At 33.8% G+C, this 19,769-nt stretch overlaps 1 protein-coding gene across 6 annotated transcripts in view; it reads left to right on the top strand.

Annotated features, from left to right (window-relative positions):
* SCAPER (S-phase cyclin A associated protein in the ER) overlaps positions 1–19,769 on the top strand; it is a 491,674-nt gene that overhangs the window by 196,931 nt on the left and 274,974 nt on the right. The window lies entirely within an intron of this gene.

Genomic DNA, 19,769 nt, shown 5'->3' with positions numbered 1-19,769 from the left:
CAACCACCATTCTAATTTCTGTTATGTAGGTAATGTATTTGTCCTTTTGTGACTGACTTACTTCACTCAACACAATGTCCTCAAGATTCACTCATGTTGTAGCATGTGTCAGAATTTTCTTCCTTTTTAGGACTGAGTAAATTCCATCCTATTCAATTGTATTTCATTGGGTATACGGTGTTTTGTTTAGTCATTCTTCCATCAGTGGACACTTGGGTTACTTCCTACCTTTTGGTTATTGCAGGTAATGCTGCAATGAACATGGGTATACAATTATTTGTTTGAGTCTTTCTTTCAATTCTTTTGAGTATGGGTTTCTGGTTCATGTGGTGATTCTGTTTTTAATTTTTTGAGGAATACATATTATTTTCCACAGCAACTGCACCATTTTACATGTATACCAACAGCTTTCAAGAGTTCCATTTTCTCTGCATCCTCACCAACACTTATTTTCTGGGTTTTTTTTAACAGTAGCCATCCTAATACATTGGGCAGATTTTTAAATTAGTAGTTTATTTCTTTGAGTATAGAGTTTCTACGATTCACTAAATCTGCTTTAGTAAATTTCCATTTTCTAAGAAATTGTGTTTTCTTTTTAAGTTTCAAAAGTCTTGGAAAAAATTTTTCATACTATTTTACGATTTTTAAAGAAATCTCTATTTTATCTGTAACTGTGTCTCCTTTTTCATTTCTAACATTGTTTATTTGTGCCTTTATTTCTTTTTTTTTTTTTTTAAGGATGACCGGTAAGGGGATCTCAACCCTTGGCTTGGTGTTGTCAGCACCACGCTCAGCCAGTGAGCAAACCGGCCATCCCTATATAGGATCCGAACCTGTGGCCTTGGTGTTATCAGCACCGCACTCTACCGAGTGAGCCACAGGCCGGCCTTGTGCCTTTATTTCTTAATCATTTTTGCCAAAGTTTGTATTTCCAAAAATTTGATTTTTGATTTTGTAGATCCTGTCTATTCCTTCTTTGTTTTCTATCTCATTATATTAATGTTAGTTCTTTATTTTATTATTTCCTCTTTTTACTTTTTTCTTGGAGTTTATTTTGCTATTCTTCTAATTCAGGGTATATGCTTGACTCATTAATTTTCAATACTTAATGTTAAGAACTTAAAAATATTAATTTATAAAGCAGTGTTTAATACAAAATATTTTCATTATTATTCACTTTTAAATATTTTCTGAGTTCCTTCATAGTTTTTTTTACCCATGGGTTGTTTAGAAGATTGATTTCAAATTTTAAACATAGGAGTTTTCTCTATTGATTTGTATCTTAAATGCAGTAAGATCAGGGAATATGGTCTTTGCAGTCTAGCATAACACATAGTCAGGTTTTGTAAATGTTCTAGATTCCTGAAAAGAATGTGTATTTTCCAGTTACCCATTCTATCAAGCATGTTAATTATGTTAGTACAATATTGTATATACATGCTGATTTTTGTCTGCTGCTTCTTTCAGTTACTCATCGAAGGGGTTAAAAATCTTTCACAGTGATGATAGATTTATCTGTTCTTTTTGCTCTGTCATTTTTTGCTTCATTTATTATGAGGCTAAAAGTTTAGAATTGTATATCTTCATAATGAATTAAGCCTTTTCCTATGTGAAGTGAGTCTTTCTAGCATGAGTAATGCTATAGGTGAATTTTTTTTTTTTTCTGCTGTTGCTTTCTGATTGTAAAATCAAGCTCATAATAGATTCACATAATGAATCGGGACATTTTATCTAACTGAAATGTTTTCTTAAAATCTGTTTTGTTTGAGAGTAATGTAGATAAAGTAGGTTTCATTTATTTAGTATCTGGTATAAATTTTCTACTTTTAACAGTTTTGGTGAAATTCATTCAGAATTTCAGAAGAGTACCTAGGATATATCATTCATAGACTAACAATAAAACAAATATCTGTGTACCCACCACTCGGGTTAATGAGAATTTCCCAGTGGGAAATTCTGTTTCTGTGTGTTTGAAAAATGTTCTTTTTTTGTGAAAGATACTTTCACTGGGTAGAATTATAGCTTAACAATTATTTTCTCTAAGAATTGAGTAGGTATTATTTACTGTCTTCTTGCTTCCAGTTCTAATACAGTAAGTCAATTTCTCTTTATTCTTTTTCAAAATTGCCTTCCAGTTTTGTTCTTCTGCCTTCCAGTTTGTTTATAACCTTTGCAATTAACTTGTTAAGCTAAAAAGTCTTGTTTGAATTTTGGTTGAGATTACCTTAATCTTATAGATTAAATTGGTAAGAATAGACATGTTTTAAATATTGACTTTTTCCTTCCAGGGACATGAATGTTTGTCTGTTCATGTCTTACATTTATGTGTATATGTGTCATTTAGTGAATTTATAGTTTTCTTCACTTTAGTCTTGAAAATTTGCTACTAGGCTTATTTTGTTTCTACATAAAAATTTAAAACTATTTTAAATGGAATTTTCCCCAATTATATAGTATATTTGGCTTTACTTGTGAAATTTCAAGGGGTTCTAGTTGACACCTAGGCATTGGTTCAGGTGGTACGGGGGAAGAAGTTTGGGGCCACTTTGGATCCCATCCTGTTGCCGCCAGAAATATTAACAAGAAACTATGAGATTGGTGGGGAAAAAAAAAGAGAAACATTATTTCTGGAGAAAAGGCAATCTGCAGATTAGGGAACGTAGCCTCTGGGGAAATCCAAAAGTGCATGCTGTGCGTGAGGGAGGGAGGAAATGGTATTTATGTTTTGCAGGGTCAGTTTTACATACATACATATTTACATATTTAGCAGGTTTGGGGAAATTCTGTGAATATTTGAGGGAAGTCATGTATGTGTGCAATTGGTAAACATACATGTAACATACGTTCCATGTTTACTTTGTGGTAGAGATTTAGTATTAAAATGAGGTGAAGTTTGGCTCCTGACATCAGAAGATATCTATAGGAGACAAAGAACTGTTAACACCCAGCCTCTATGAAGCTGCAAAAGCCTGTGTGCAGGTCTCAGTGCTTATCAGAGAAAGAATGTTCATGAAGCTGATTCTCTGTCCAATTGGAGCTATAGCAGAGCCAAAAATAAGGGAGGGTCTGTGCCAGGTAGCCTGTTGAAGGTCAATGGGGAAATTTCCAGGTCCAGCTACATCAACATTATTCTCCAGGAACTGGTTTCTGCTTAATTACAAGAAAGAAAAGCCTCATGACTTTCAAAACATGTATATTTTAATTGTGGGAATATGTGTCTAACCCCTCATTCTGCTATGGCCATTTGGTTCTGTTTGGTGTATTGGAGCGTTTGTTTGTTTGTTTGTTTGTTTTGCCACTCAGGAGCCCATTTTGTCTGTCTACTGGCGTATATTTTAACAGTGGTATATAGTAAATCTGTACATTTCAGTTTACTGAGCATTAGTTCTAATAGATTTTTGGTTGTTCTTCTTGGATTTTCTAATTATTTACTCATATTGCTTGAAAATAGTGATAGTTTTGTGAGGTATTTTCTGATATTTCTGTTTCTTAACATATGCTTTTAAAAATTACATTGGCTAAGACCTCATTACAATGTTGAAAAGTAGTGGTGAGAACAAGAGCAAGAATGCTTTTGTCTTTGCTTTTGGTTCTAGTGGAGATACTACTCCAAAGATATGGTCTTTTGGATTCAATGTGTTAATATTTCATTTACAATTTTTTCATCTTTTTTTTTTCTGGAATGAACTTGGTCTACAGTTTTACTTTCTCTGTTCTCATTTTCCAGATTTAATATGAAGTTCATAATAGACATATAAATATATTAGGACTCTTTCCAGCCTTTTCTGTGTTCTGGGGCAATTTCTCTAACATACAAAGTCTTTTTAAGAAAGATTTTGGTAGGCTCACCTATAAATTGTCTAGACTTGCTATTTTTTCTTTTTAAGTAAACTTTTATTTTAGAATAATTTTACATTTACAAAAAATTAGTAAAGATAGTACAGAGAGTTCCTATGTACTCTTTACCCAATTCTCATATTGTTAGCATCTTATATTACCATGATAAGTCAGAGTTACTAAACCAACAGTGGTATATTACTATTAACTAAACTCCAGACTTTATTTGGATTTCATTAGTATTTTCATTACTGTTCTTTTTCTGTTCCTGGAATCTACATTTCATTTAGTCACCATGACTCCTTTGTACCCTCTGTTTGTGACAGTTTCTTAGTCTTTTCTTGTTTTTCATGGCCTTGTCAGTTTGGAGGAGTACTCGCAAGGCATTTTGTAGAATTCATCTAAACTATTGTGTATGGCTTTAGTTCATTGGTTTTGATTGCTGTATTCTGTTTTGTGATTATACCCATTTTTTCCATCTACTGTCCTGTTGAATGGTATTCATGTTATTTTCAAGTTTTTGCTGTTGTGAATAAGGCTAGTATTAACATTCATATATTTATTTCCTCTTGTAGATGTGTAAGAGTTTTTCTTGGGTAGAATAGTGAGTAGAATGGTATATAAATGCTGAATTTTAGGAGATGATTACATGTTTTTTTCTTAATTGGTTGCACTAGTTTGCACTCCTACCAACAGTGTATCCTCACCAACACTTGTCATTGTCCAAGTTTTTAACATTTGGGAATCAAATGGGTGCAAAATGGTATTTTATTATGGCCTTGATTTTCATTTATATGATCAATAATGACATAAAATATTTCTTCATTAGGCAAGTGTTTCCTTTGCTGTAAAATGTCTTTGTGGTTCTTTCCCACTTTTTATTAGATTACTTTTATTTTTTCTTTTGATTTTTAGTCTTTCTTTATAAAATTTTTTACTAATCTTTTGTTAGTTGTGTACATAGTAAATATCACAATTTTTAACTTATATTTTTATATTCTTGTAGTTTTTGTTAGTAAAAATTCTTAATTTCAGCATAGTCAAATTTATTAATACTTTCTTGTATAGACAGTACTTTTTTGGTTTTGTTCAAAAATCTTTCCCTGTCCTAAGTCATAAAAAATACTCACACATGTTTTCCATTAAATGTTTTAAAGCTTTGTTTTTGACATTTAAATCTTCAGTCCACATAATTTTTTTTTTATAGTTCCATTTATTGGATTCTTCTTTCACAATTGATCTCACATGTCACCTCTGTTGTATACTAAATTTCATACATGCTGTTTCTGGGTTCCCTGTACCACAGGGTTCTCTTTTCTACAGTTCATAAAGGACTGTTTCTCGGTTCCCTTTCCCATTTCAATTTGTCTGCTCCACTGCCGCAGTTACTAAGCCTTGATGTGTAGTAGAACAGGTCCCTTCTCTTGGATTCTTGTCCCATTACTCTACCTTATAAATTTTAAAAGAATCAAATTATGAAATTCTATCAAAAACTCTATTGAGAATTGGGTTGGAATTGTTTTAAATCAGTAGATCATTTAGGGAAGAATTCAAAACTTCCTGATATTAATTATCTTTATTTGTGAATATGCTATATCATTTCATTTTATTTAGGTCTTTAAGAATATTTGTTAATAAGTAAGGTTTTATCATTTGTGCTAGTGGTATCTTTATTTGTGTTTTCTACTTTACTGCCAGTCTGTAGAAATGCAAGTGATTTTGTGTATTAAGCTCATATTCATCTATCTTGCTAAACTCTCCTATCATTTCCAGCAACTTGTCTGTGGATTATTTTGAGGGGTTTCTATGTAAATAATCATATCTGCAAATAATAACATTGTATTTCCTCTTTCTATTGTTTATACCTTGGATTTCTTTTCCTTTTTTTTTTTTATCACACTGGCTTATATAAGAAGTACAATGTTGAACACATGTAGTGACAGTGAACATCCTGTCTCATTTATTTTAAAGAGTATGATTCTGTTTTCTTATTTAAAATGTTTGTTCTAGGTGTTTAATAAATAGTCTTTTTCAGTTAAGGAAATTTTTTCTGCTTCGAATTTACCGAGTGTTTTGTTGTTTATTTATGCTGTTATAATCTTCTAATGTAATAAATTGTATTTTTTTTCTAATATTGGACTGTTATTAGCAAGGTGTAATAGCCTTATTTTTTAGTGGTCTGTTATCTTTTATACACAGATTGCTAGTTCACTAGTGTTGTATCTAAATTCATGAATGATATAGTTTTATGATTTTCCTTTTTTGGATCATCTTTGCTTAGTTTTGGTATCAGGATTATACTCATACAATAGGCTAGGAACTATTTTTTCTTTTTCTAATTTCTGGAAGATTCGTACAGCATTAGAATTGTCTTTTCTGTGAAATTTTGAAAGAACTTGCCTGTAAAACTCATCTGGTCCTGGTCTTTTCTCTGTGGGAAGATTTTTAAACAATACTTTAGTTTCATTAATAATTATTAGACTATTAAAACAATTTATTTCTCCTTGAGCCTCTTCTGCTAAGTTACAGTTTTCTAGAAATTTATTTTTGACTGTTTTCTAATCAATTTTGTAGTTATTGATAGTATTCTTATATGTTTTAATTGCCTACTTTATTTGTAGTTATACCCTCCTTTGAGTCATAATATTGCTTATTTTTTTCCCTTTATTTTTATCCTTCTTTTGGTTTTAGATAGGTTTCTCATAAATAGCTCATGGCTAGGGTTTGTTCTTTTAAACTAGTTTTATAGCATCTGTCTTTTGAGGATTTTTTTTTATGGACAGTATTTTATAGTATTATAGTATATTACAAATTATTATTTTTCCTTACAATGTGAGTCTTATTGTAAGAAATTTGAAAATTGAATAATTTCTCCTTTGATTTATTGGGCTAGGAATAGCTTTTTCTTGGAAATTTTTTTTATTTTAATTTTTTATTTATTGTTAGCATATTCATTCTTATAAATTGTGATATTTCTTTATGCCCTTTGCTCAACCTTTCACTTCCCAAAAGCCCTCTTTCCCTCCCCCCTGTCTCTAGTATCCTTAGGTTTGTTTTCTCCTTCTGAAAGTTTAATGTATTGTTGTGGTCTTTTCTTTCTTTCCTTCATTCCTTTCTTGGAAATTTGTTTTTAAGGAGTGTTGAGGTATAACTGTCATAAATTTAATTGCACTTATTTTTAAGTATATACTTTAATACATTGTTGCATGTGCATACACCCATGAAACCATCACCATTATCAAGATAATGAACATATCCATTAGCTCATAAGTTTCCTTATCTACTATAAATATATCCTTGCTGATTATCTGTCTCTGTCAATTTTTGAGAGAGGGCTATTGAAATCTCTGATTTTAATTGTGGGTTTGTCTATTTCTGTTAGCCATTCTATCAGATTTTGATTCATGAGTTTAAAACTATGTTATTAGGTGTATAAATGCTAAGGATTGTTATGTCCTCTTGATTAATTGACTCCTTTATTATTATGAAATGACCTTTTTAAAAAATCCCTGGTCATATTCTTTGTTGTGAAATCTACCTTGTCTGATATTAATATAGCCACTTCAGCTTCCTTTTCTCCCCTTTTACTTTTAACCAGTGCATTATATTTTTGTATGTATCTTTTTCTTAAACATTTTCAAGTTAATAGATTTAAAGGGAAGCTTACTCTAGTGTTGTTGAGTGTGACGTGGAGCTGCAGACTCCCTCCAGCCCTTGTCACCCATGGCCATGAGAGCCACTGAAAACTGAGGCATTCCAGCTCTGAGCATTATCTTTCCTTCAATCTCAGATTGAAAGGGCAGTATTATTTGTGATATATAGTATTATTATTTCCTTATTATTGAAGTGATTTCTAAGGATGAAGCCCAGTAGTAATGCAAGTTACTGTATTTGAAATCTGAGAATTCTGAGAAAACACCCTTCATTTCAAGGCTTGCTTCAATACAGCTGAACTATTCCTTGTTCCAGTGTTGAGCTCAGATGATTCTCAGTCTTCACAGCTTGATAAATTAATAAGATTGTTGAACTCTAGGCTTTTGTTTGAATCATCTGTTAAACCTCAGATTAGATCAGAAAGGAACATCAGAGTCTGCAAAAGAAGGCTTTACCTCATTCATCATCTCCACCTACCAGAAAACTGATGGAGTATTTGTAATTGTCACTGAGTGGCAGAGGGACAGATGGTAGACTGTCATTCTTATCAGAAGATGGCTTTTTCTCCTTTTCATGGTGTCTGTTTCACAGTATTTCATTTGCTTCATTTTTCTCATCTGTCACTTCAAACAATATAATACATAGATTGTAATTGATAAAAACATAAGTGTGCAGAGTTGAATCTTTTGTATAATTAAAATGGCCTATCTAGTTTAAAAAGTTGTCATTGTCATATATGTTTAATTTTTCAAAATGATTTTGCCACAAAGGGCATCATTTTGATAATAGGTATTGCATTTCATATTTTTCCAAATTTACTGCTTAAGAATATAATGGAACTCTCAAACTTTTTTTTTTTTTTTCTGAGTATTTCTTGAGTACTTGTGCACTTTGCATTAGGCTACGGAAACACAGGTAAATGAATTCATGTGAGCCTACCTTTGATACATTTCACAGTTTCTGAAATCTCTAAACAGAGTCATTTTAATATGAATTAACTAATTTTTCTATGGTGTTGCACTTTTGAATAGTGTTTGGATAATATCTGTGGATACGGCTAATGCCATCCAAGAAATTAGTAATTACAAATTAGCTTTAAAGAGTTCTGATGAATTCTTTTTGGAGGATAATCTGCTGGAATAGTTTTATGGGGGAGTGATTTCAATCAAAAGTATGTTTATTACAGATTCTTTTGTTCTTTTTCTGAGTAAAATTCTGACACCAAGAGAATCGTTTCTCTTTAACTTAAGCAGTTAGCATAAGCCTTTGATACATAGTAGGTGTTGGATTAAATGTTAGTGAATTGAACTTAAACTATAACTTATTTTCAGTATGTTATATGGTGTTACTCAAAGTATGTGGTAGGCTGGCTGATTAGCTTGGTTGGTTAGAGTGTGGTGTTGATAAAACCAAGATCTAGGCAGCTGTGCCGGCCAGCTGCCAAAAAACAAAAACCAAAGTACATGGTAAAGTATTGTCTAAAAATGCCATGTTGTTTCTAGTAGAGTATTCCTTTATTTTTGCCTTATTTCATCTGCTTTTTCTTCATTTTCTCCCTATTTTCCTTTTTCTTTCTTTTCTTCCCTTCCCGTATACCTTCATCTCCTCTTTCCTGCCCTCCCACATTTTCCTCACCTGTCACTCTTCTCACCCTCATCATCATCATTCCAAGAAACAAGAAATACGAGTTCCAACCCCTCAGGTTCCCACCCCTTCCCAGTTTTGGTAGAAGACAGTGAGTGAATATTATAAAATGCCTCCTATGTTTATTTGTTGTTGTGCCAGGTAGGCTTAAAAGAATGTAACTCCTAATAATAATATTAAGAATTTAAGAAAAAACAATATTTGATTTTTGAATAAACTAATATCATTTGATTTCAGATTCCAAAGTTGATTGAGAAAGTACAGGATGAGGTCAAGAGAAAAATGTTGTTTTTCGAAACAAAATGTGACAACTCCTGCATTGATTTCTTATCTATTTAGATTAATAACTTTGTGTTTCCCCTGGTATTGTAAGTAAACATTTGGCAGCAGAGAAATAAGCCTCTGAAGCATGACACTGGATTTGTATAAAAAAACACACTTTTGATTATTAAATAAAAATACATTTGTATTATTATAATGAATCTTCGGTCCCTTTTTTCAAAGCAGACATTTAAATCCTTTTGATCTAGGAAGAATAACATCTTTGAAAATTCTTAGTTCTGTATTATAATATTTTAAAATAATTCGAAGCTGATTATTTACTTCAGTGTACCACATTTTATGAAGTATGCTTATTCTGAGGCAACACTTGAAAGAACTCTAGAAGTGGCAGTTTAATAAAATCCTGTATTGTGCCATTTATATTTTCTTCCTCATCCTGTTTTAAGAACTTTTACATTCTTTTCCAAAGATCATGAACCTATCTATAGCTCAATTTTTTCGTGTCTCTTTTAAAAAATAAGGAAATATGGGAACCTTTAGGAGGAGTCTGATAGAATATCAAGGTCGTAAACCTCAGTATGAATTATTTCATTTAATGTAGTAAATTATGTTAGAAAGGCCAGAGCTTTGGTCTAGTATGCCATAAAAGGTAATTAAAAGAATAAGAAGGGTATAAACTTTGATGAGATCATGTCTGCATAGGTATTAGTTTCCTTATATACATTATTAATATTTCATATTATAGCAATGTTATTTAAATAAGAATTCACAGTTGGGACTTAACACACGCAAAATTTTTATGTGTGTATGTGAAATTAGCCATCATTAATTAGCTTTTAGGCTTGTTACATTGAGTTTTAGAATATTAGAGAAGGAAGACTTTAGAATTCATTGTCTAATCCCTTTATTTTATTAGTTAGGAAACTGAGGCCCAGAGAAGTCATTCAGTCATGCGTTGCAGACTTTATCTTAGTGTGGCTCTCTTGACTCACAGTTCAGTGTTGTTTCTACTGCATCAACCTGCTTTTGTACACCTAAAGGAAAAAGTGTCTCCTATTAATGCGTATTTACACTAATGATATCAAATATGGACAACTAAGATTCATTTCTCATTTTGTTAGTAGGAGAGTGGAGAGTAGGACTTATCCTGAGAAGGATTCAGTGAGGCTAGACATTGTATTTTTTAAAAATTTTATTAGGAAGGAAGGAGATCCAGGGAGCTTTTGGGAAGATTTTTGGTTCTGATTGGGTCACATTTTGAAAATGAGTAAGTAAATCATAGCTACTGTGTCTCTAAAGAGTATATCTTTGCTTTTACTTGTGCTTGTGGCATAGTAATTAGAATTGTGAATAGATATAAAAAGATGAGTATATTTTTACTCAGTGCTGCTCCTTCTTCTATAAAACAAATCTTACAGCAACTATAACCTTATGTAAATTGACCCTATTTTCTTTAAAGGACTTGCCTTTCCCTAATAGCATTAATTTTATAATGAAGTATTAGTATATGTTAATAGTAGAAAATTTCAGAACAACAAAGTAATGCCTGCTGTTAGCATTTTAATTATCTTTTGCTCTTTATATACAAATATGTAAATTTTACTCACTTATTTGTATATAAACTGCATTGCATAGATATGAATCCTGAATTTTTTAAAACTTTTTTTTATGGAACGGTAATTGATTGTACCTATCTGTGGGGTACAGAGTTGAATATCAATACCTATGTGCAATATGTGATGCTCAAATCAGGATAATTAGTATATTCAACATTATACAATGTAATAGTTTTTTGTGGCCTGCTACCAATTCTTCTCTTACCCCCTTCACCCTCCCCTTCCCCACCTCTGGTAACCTCAGTTGAATTCTTTCCTTCTGAAAGTTCAACGTATTATTGTGATGGTTCGCTCGCTCTCTTTCTCTTCCTTTCTTCCTTCCTTTCTTCCTTCCTTTCTTCCTTCCTTCCTTCCTCTCTCCCTCCCTCCCTTCTTTCCTTCTTTCTTTCTTCTTTCTCTTTTTCTCTCTTTCTGCCTTTCCCTTTCATTTCCTCTTTCTTTCTTTTTTTAGCTCCCAATTGTGAGTGAGGACATGGTATTTCTCTTTCTGTGCCTGGCTTATTTCACTTAACATACTTTTCTCCGAGTTCATACATGATGCTGCGAATGGCAGATTTCATTCTTTTTTGTGGCAGAGTAGTATTCCATTGTGAAAACATGCAACATTTTCCTTATCCAGTCATCTGATGATGGACATTTAGATTGGTTCCAGCTATTGGCTGTTGTAAATAGGGCTGCGATAAACATGGGATTGCAGGTATCCCTTCAACATGATGTGAGTCCTGAATTTTTATTTAGCATTGTACAATATCTTTAATATTGTTTATAATTAATCAAATCTGTGTAGTATCACCTTAGTGTATATGCCATAATTTATGTAATCAATTCCTTAATGCTATTTTGTTGTAAATCTCACTGCAGTGAATATCTTTATAGAGAAAACTTTTTGTATTTCTATGATTTTTATGGTATTTTTGCAGAAGTAAAATTATTTAAAGTGCCTTTATTTTTCTACTGAGAATTTATTAAATATTAAGTAGACTGGACCGTGAGACTAGTTGGTTGTTTAGCAAGGTAGACTATTAGGAAATGTGACTATATAGAACAGAGGCAGGCATACCAGCATCCAAAGAGCTCCATCTTTTTGATGGCTAGAGCTATAGATGACTTGAAGCAAGCAATACTTGGAGTAGTAGGAGGTAAGATTGCTGTTTTTTTCTGATCCAGCCAGTACAGGGCAGGGAGAGGGGTGTTAAGAAAAGGTCAGAGCCCAAAGTTTGGGTTCTTGGATCCAGAGCAGAGCTGAAATCATAGCAGGAATCTAGAGCAGTGAGTAGGGGGGAAAATAATTTAGGGACCCAATTTTATGAAATGGACTGCCCCAGGAGTCCATTAGGAGGAGATTAGAGTGAAGAGTGCTGCACACATGGGTAAACAGGTGCCCAAGCATTGCTCAAGTATGCTGGATTCTGGACCTAGATCAGCAAGAGTACGGTAATTTCAGAACCTACCAGCTAGCGTATGGATCCTTCTGGTGTACTTGCTATCATGACAGATTTCTCTGTGGGAATTAGGTGAGGGGCATTAGAACCTTCATCTTAAACTAGCACTAGGAAACAGAGCCTGGCACTGTTTTTTGGTCAGTACTATTACTGAGGAGGTTCAGATTATGCATCATTCTGTGATTGCCTGTTAACTTTTGCCGTGTTCCGTACCCTCAGGCGTAAGAGAACCAAGCAAAGAAGGTGATTGGATCAATACAGATCACTACTTCTTTCAGTAAAGCACCTCCTTATTATTTTTACTTTTCTGCAGGAGATTATTTTCTTCTTTCCTTAAAACAAGTTTCAAACGTGCAGTACATGCTTTCAACACTTTATAGTAGTTCACAAATGTGTTGATTTCAAGTTCAGTTCTTAGATGATTGAGAGATATAAATATTGTAATTTCATTTACTTCTTTTGGCAAGCCAAACATGGAATTTTAAGGTTCATGTGTACATATTATTTTCCTTACAAAATGACTGTTTTTTAAACTGGTTATCATGGTGAATTTAAAATACGTATTAGTAGACAGAATAGCATGCTGAACCTGCATGTACTCATTACAGTGATAAACTCATGGTGAATCTGTGTCAGGTCCGCCGCCGGCCTGAGCAGCCCTAGCCTCCTTCCTTTATGGTGGGCGAGCGAATGGCCCGGATTCCTCTTTCCCTTCTGTCCCCTTTGGAAGGAGACGGGGGAAGAGAGCCGTGAAGAGAGGTGAGCACACCGCCAGCCCTAAACAGCCCGGTTAAAGGACACTCAGACGCGGTGGGGGTTCTGTCAAGCAGTTCCGTTTATTATCACACAAGCACTTGCTTTTAAAAGCAGATGGGGAGGGGAGGATTTTTACATAATCTTATCAGCTTAAAGGTCAAGAGAGCATGCATCCTGTCTCAATGCCTAGCTATTGCAACCTCGAGCGCGAAAGCGCATATTTGGCCAATAAGGGCTAAGGCAAGGTTCCCGCAGACACCCCCACCCTACGTCCTCCCCGCTCCCTTTTAGGCTGCCACGTTAATACGCCCTTGTGGGCCCATAATGGCGCCACTTGTAATGTCATTTAAGGTGGCGTCAGTTTTTAAAGCCCGACGAATTTGCTTCATTGACATTCTGTGCACTGTCCTTTTAAAGTCAATTCCAGATATCTTTTTATGATGGCTATTTTTATGGAGATTTTCTTTCTGCTTTTGAAAGTGATACATGCTTATTGTAAAAGGAAATTTAAAACATATTACAATCATCTAGTGAAAATTTTTAATATTTTGCTTTATTTTTTATAGTCACTTTATGCAGACTTATACACATAAATACACGAAGATATATATATTTATTATATGTATAACTTTTTACACAATTGCATTAGTTAGGGAAGAGACTCAGCTGCTATAATAAAGGCACCAAAAATATATTGGTTTTAGGAACATAGAACTTTGTGAGGGTACTTCGAAAAGTTTGTTAAAAAATAGAATTAAAAGATAATATGAGTTTTTCGTAAACTTTTTGAAGTACCCTCATACCCTGTTACAGTACAGTTCTGAGGTAAGCAGCCCAGGTTGTAAGAGCGGATTTATGTGATGTGGTTTTTCAGGCACCCATATCCCCTAAGATGTGTCCTCTCTTTCATGATCAGAGCTCTTCTGTATTCCAGTTTGCAAAAGGGGAAGTTAGTGAATGGACTTTAAAACACTGAGCATGCATCCATTTTCCAATTATGGAAACTCAGTCACATGGCCACCTTTAGCTAAAAGAGAGTACTGGGAAATTCAGCCCCTAGCGAAGGAATTATGTGACTTGCCAAAGCTCTATTACTATGGAGTCTCTGGTGCAGTGTAATATGTTTATCTATCCTATCCTTTCTATTTCCTGCCTATGGGCGGGTGAATATAGAGGCTTGATCAGACAAAGGGTTGATCCATTTGAGAACACTATAATTGGTATTGAGTTCTTTCATCAGTTCTTTTTGTAGTATTGATGTATCAGCTATTGATGCTCAGTGCCTAGATCCATTAATTCATGGATATAGGGGTATTTCAATTCTACTTTTTATTTTCATTTGTTATTTGAGATACATTTATAGAGAGATGTATCCCTCATCTACTATTTGGTTACTGAGGTATAGTTTGTATAGAAAAGGAAGGGCAAATAGGATAAATATTTGATTATTTACCAGTTTTCTTGATAATGAATTGGTTCCCTATTATCCTCCAAAGGTGTTTGATTATATCTTTACAAACTCATGGATTTAAACACTTTTGATGGGTTACAATCATTTTGTGAAAAATATAGTGGCAAAAAATATATATATATATAGTGGCTTGCTGAAATTTCATGGTTCTGTTTCCCTGCTCTGCTTTTATCTAGGTATTTTTTTCTTTTGCCTCTATTATGCCTGGTTTGCTCAACCTAAATTCCTTTCCCAGCAGTTTCTCCTCGAGGGCCCTCTCCTGGAAGGGAGCATTGGTAACTCAGTTTCGAGAGTTCATAGGGACTAGCCCATTCAGACCTTCTTAATGAAGGTGCCATTCACTCACCTCCTGTTGGAGTGGTCAGAAACCCTCTCACTTTTAGAGGCTATTTGAAAATTTCTTTGTTGAACTCTCCAATGAATAACTTCCTTTTTTAGGGTTCTTTTGTCCTCATCTTCATTATTCACTGTGGTGTTTCCCTCAGATTTCTTGTGAAAGACACTGAAACCTTACTGATGAAATGGTAGTTTGTCCTCACCCACTTCTGTTTGGGGGTTGTGTTTTAAATATTTTCCATGGGTTTTGTTTTCCTATCTAATTGCTCTTTATGTTTTTATTTGGGGATTCAGGGAGAGTCTGAAACTCCGCTACCACTGCCACCATCTTCTCAGAATCCTCCTTTATAAGGATTTTAATAACTAATACTTCCTCATAGGAATATACCATAATTTACTCAACCACTCACAGGGTGTTGAAAAACCTCCTTTTTACATGCTTTCCATCTTTAGATACCATGTGAAAACTTTATTCCTGTATAAAGCCTTCACAGTTTTAATGGAGAAGAGGCTGTTAATTATCCTGTGTCACACCCAGCAATGCATCTCTTTTATCTTCAAAAGGTGATTTCTCTCTTAGAAAAAGCAAAAGCATAATGCAAACCATTAGAAGTAAGTATATAAAACTTGAAATGTGTTTATAGAAAGCTGGACAAAAACCACAATCTAAGTCACAGAAGATAAAATACAAGCAAATGGTCCAGCATACTCATACCAGTTTTTCAGATAACAAGTTGACAAATTTACAGAGAAAGCAGGAACACTAGGTACTGACAAATCACTTATGGGGACCTAAATTAATTCCCATTTTGGTTGTTCAATTTGGGAATATTTATTGAAGGCCTTAAAAATATGTGTAATCTGTGACCCAGGAATTTTATTTTATGATTTGATCATAAGGGAATAAGTGACTTTGTGTTTAAAATTTTAAGTATAGGAATATTTGTTGCACTGTTACTTGTTATATTGAAAAATTAAAAATTATCCAAATGTCTAACACTTAGGAATTAGTAAAATTAGGTATATTCATGAAATGGAATACCTTACATCCATTAGCTTATGTTGTGGAATATTATTTAATTGTAGGAATATATGTTTATAACATTAAATGAAAAATCAGGTTATAAAATGTTATAAATGGTATATCTCATTTTTGTAAAAATATATATACAAAGAAAAACATCTGGAAGGATACAGGTATACTTCCAAAAGTTCATGGAAAAATAGAATTGGAAGTTAATACAAATCTTTTCATGAACTTTTTGAAGTACCCTCATACACTCCAAAATGTGAGTTGTTATTTCTAAATGTTAGAATTATAGGAGATTTTAATCTTAATTTTACTTTTCTATATTTTCTATAATTAACATGCATTGATTGTGTATAGAGGAGAAAGTTACTGCTAAGTCAAATATATTCTCTTTTTTTTTGTTTTGAGATTTTTAAAAAGTTAACATTAATGTGACTGCATAATATGTGTGTATAAAAATGTATTGTCTGTTAAAAAGACGTGATTCTTGATATTCTGCATAGAGACCAGATTTTTCTATATAGTGCCTGCAGTTGTGTATAAGGATCTTCATGGTTTCTATTAGATATGTAAATGACATTTATATACAACAGAAAATAGTATAATTGAACCTCTCACAAAATTAAAGATGTTATTTAGAGTATTTCTTTTCCTTAGTGCAATGATAGATATTACGAGTCAGAGACTAGCCTACATGAGCAATATAGGAGGAGGGAATGTGGAGTAGTGGAAAAGCTTGTTCTTATGAAATCAGCCAGTCATGGTTTTGACCTTGAGCTTTGTGACCATGAGCATAATACCAAGCCTCTTTGAGGTTTATATCTGTAAACATTTGCAGTTGTTAAGCATCTGTAAATGTAAACATACTGCCAGTTATTCTATGGAGTTGTGAAGATTATAGGAAATAATGTGTGTAATTTATATAGCACTTTGCCAATCAATAGATGGTAATGTGGATGGTGATTTCATATATGGCTTGCTTTGTTTCGTATGCCCTTGGGAGATATGAGAAGAGGCATCTCTTCTCTTCCTTTGATAAGAAAGACCTGGGTTTTTTTTTCAAGTTGCATTTATGTATATATATGTGTACTTATCACATAAATCATTGCTTTTGATCAGTGCCAAAGTATAAAGCTATAGTATATAACAGGCCTAATTTATCAAAGAAAAAAATTGCTTCTACTGTGAGAGAATATTTTCTTCCTTTGGCTGTGGGTTTTTTTTTTGTTTGTTTTATTTGTTTGTTTGGTAGGTTGATGATTTGAAAAAATGAGCACATTTCTACAGCCCAAACCCATTTCCAGCCACATCTCTAAGGTAGTAGTCAAGGGTGTGGACTCCCTAATCATACCGTCTGGGCTGGCAGGTTAGCTCTGTTGGTTAGAGCACAGCCTTGGAATGGGCTAAAATACTTGCTCTGTCATCTTACTATCTGCACAGTCACTCAGTCATGATTTTGACCTTCTAACTTTGAACAAGTTATTTGATTCTGTATCTTAGTTTTCTCATAGTTAAAATGGGGACAGTAAAAATACATACCTTCTAAATATGTTCTAATTATAGTTATAAGGATTAAATGAGTGATTTTATATAAAGTACTTAGCTATAATATGTTGCATAATAAGCCCTTATTCCTCATAAATACTATTATTAGCTATTATCATATTACCCTCTTTTCATTCATTCATTTAACATGTACTTACTGAGTGCCTGCCGTTTGCCAGGCACAGTTCTAAGACGCAGAAACATCAGTGAACAAAACAGATGAAGCTATAGCCCTTGAGAAATTTATACTCTAGAGAAAGTGACTGCAAATTCATATATGATTAGGCAATGATGTTAGTTAGTCAAATCCTACAAAGAAAAATAAACAGAATAAGGAGATAGCAAATAACAGAGGATTTTATTTAAGATTGAGTGTTCATTTTAGCTGAGACCATGCAAATATCCGGGAGAAGAATATTCTTGGCTAAGGGCACAGCATACACATACCCCCCACCCCACACACACACCCCACACACCCCACACCCGTAGTCCTGAGGCAGTAACATTCCCAATGAATGTGAAGAAAAACAAGAGAACAACTGTGGATGTAGTTTTAGTGAAGAAAGGAAAGAGTGGTATAAGATGAGATCAGAGGGCAGTGTTGTAGAGCTTTGTAGGCAAGCCATGGTGAAGACTTTCGATTTTAGCATAAGTGTGATAGAGAAGGCAAATTTTGATAAGAGGAATGATGTGATTTATGTTTTCAAAAATAACTGGCTGATTTTATAGAGAAAAGACCTAGGGGTCAAATTAGAAACTGAGAGACTAGTTAAGAGTTTATTGCAGTAATACCAATGAGAGCTGATGGTGAGCTAGACTAGGTAATGGTGGTGGGGAGAAGTAGGTCAGTTTGGGATGAATTTTGGGATATATTTGAAAGGAGAACTGGTAGGATTTGCTTATGTATTGGATATGAGCAGTCATGCACATGGTAGTACCATTTAATGAAATGGAAAACACTCTGGGAAGAGCAGCTCTACATGTGTGGGGAGCATAAGAGTTTTGTTGTGAACATGTTATTTTGGAAATACTGATGGTAGGAAAGTTCCACCAAAGTGGAGGTTTTGAGGAGACGTGCACGAACGGAGTTCAGGGCTAGAGATAAAAATTTGAAAATTTTCTGTGTGGAAATAATATTTCAAGTCACTGCACTTGATGAGGGAGTTAGGATAGAGAAGAGGAAAGATCTGAGGATAGCTCTGGGATGCTCCAACAGTTGGAGGTCAAGAAGAGGAAAACTATCCGACAAAGAAAATTTAGAAGGAGCAGTAAGTTAGGAAGGCAGTGTGTTGTCTGTAAGCCTAGTGAAGAAACAGTCTCAGGGAGGAGGGAATGATCTATAGGGCTAAGGCTGAAAGAGACATGAGAAGTGAGAGTTGGCCATCAGTGTTGGTTACCTTTACAAAGGCAGTTGGTAGAGTGGTAAGAGCAAAAGCCAGACTAAAATGAGTTCAAGAGAGAATGAGAGTTAAGGAAGTAGAGACAAAGAGGATGTACCGTCTTTCAACAAGTTTTGTTACAATAGGGTAGTAGCCCAAAGGGGTTACTTCAATGATTCTTTTGAGATTATTTAAATAGAAAGGATTTAAGTGATTTAAGTAAAAAAGGAAAATTGATAATTCAGAAAAGAGGAGAAATAAATGAAATAATTTCATAAATAAATAAATGAAAAGAGGAAAAACAAATGGAGAGAAGGAATGGGATCCAGTGTACATTTGGAGGACTTAGCCCTAGATAGTAACATGAGTGTTCATATATATTATAGTAGGAGGGAAGACAGAGTATAGGGGCACAGTTGGAGATTGGTTGGTAAATTTGGCTATGGGAGTTTGTGGAAGTTCTCTGAATAATATTTTCCTCGGTGAAATAAGCATGGTTATGAATTGAGAGCTGGGGGTAGGGGATAAGGGGTGTTGGAGATTTGAAGAGAGTGTAAAATAACTCACAGGAAGGTGAGTGTGTGGATTAACTAGTGTAAAGTTGCTTAATTACCTGATAATACTAGAGCACACTTGAGGTGTAATGTCATGAATTTAAAGTGAGAGTAGTCAGCATGGTTTGTAATTATGGTCATATTAATATGCTCCAGATATAAGCACATAATAGGAAGAGAGTTGGATTTAGGGTTGGAATTTTGCTATGCAGGTATGAAAGAA

The sequence above is a fragment of the Cynocephalus volans genome, chromosome 3, assembly GCF_027409185.1.
Source record: "Cynocephalus volans isolate mCynVol1 chromosome 3, mCynVol1.pri, whole genome shotgun sequence".
In the NCBI taxonomy this organism is placed as follows: domain Eukaryota; kingdom Metazoa; phylum Chordata; class Mammalia; order Dermoptera; family Cynocephalidae; genus Cynocephalus; species Cynocephalus volans.
The sequence above is the reverse complement of the archived record's forward strand: the minus strand, read 5'-3'. Positions and strand labels throughout refer to the sequence as shown.